Source organism: Buceros rhinoceros, unplaced genomic scaffold, assembly GCF_000710305.1.
Source record: "Buceros rhinoceros silvestris isolate BGI_N320 unplaced genomic scaffold, ASM71030v1 scaffold42312, whole genome shotgun sequence".
Taxonomy (NCBI): domain Eukaryota; kingdom Metazoa; phylum Chordata; class Aves; order Bucerotiformes; family Bucerotidae; genus Buceros; species Buceros rhinoceros.
The window spans coordinates 3,500-3,863 of record NW_010400241.1 but is presented as its reverse complement, the minus strand read 5'-3'; positions in this window follow the sequence as shown (position 1 = coordinate 3,863).

The window sequence follows — 364 nt, the reverse complement described above, 5'->3', positions numbered from 1 at the left end:
CCTTCCCTCTGGCTGCCCCATGGCTGTGCTTCGCCATCCCACCAGTTGGACACTGGGAAGTGGGGGAGAGGTGTCAGTGACATCAGGTGCACCGGCACAAGCCAGGTGCTTGCTCCTAACCTGTCAGCTATACAGCCATGGTGGTGTCACATGCACCGGCACCAGCCAGAGGCCTGCTAATGGCCTATCAGCTGCTGAGTACAAGGTCACCAATGGTCACCTTAGAGGAGACCATGAGGGCAGTTGTCTCATAGGACTGCATGGCAAAAGCATCCCTGCCCCTTCCCTCTGGCTGCCCCATGGCTGTGCTTCGCCATCCCACCAGTCAAACACTCTCCTCTGCCCCCCGCACTGCCGGGAGGGA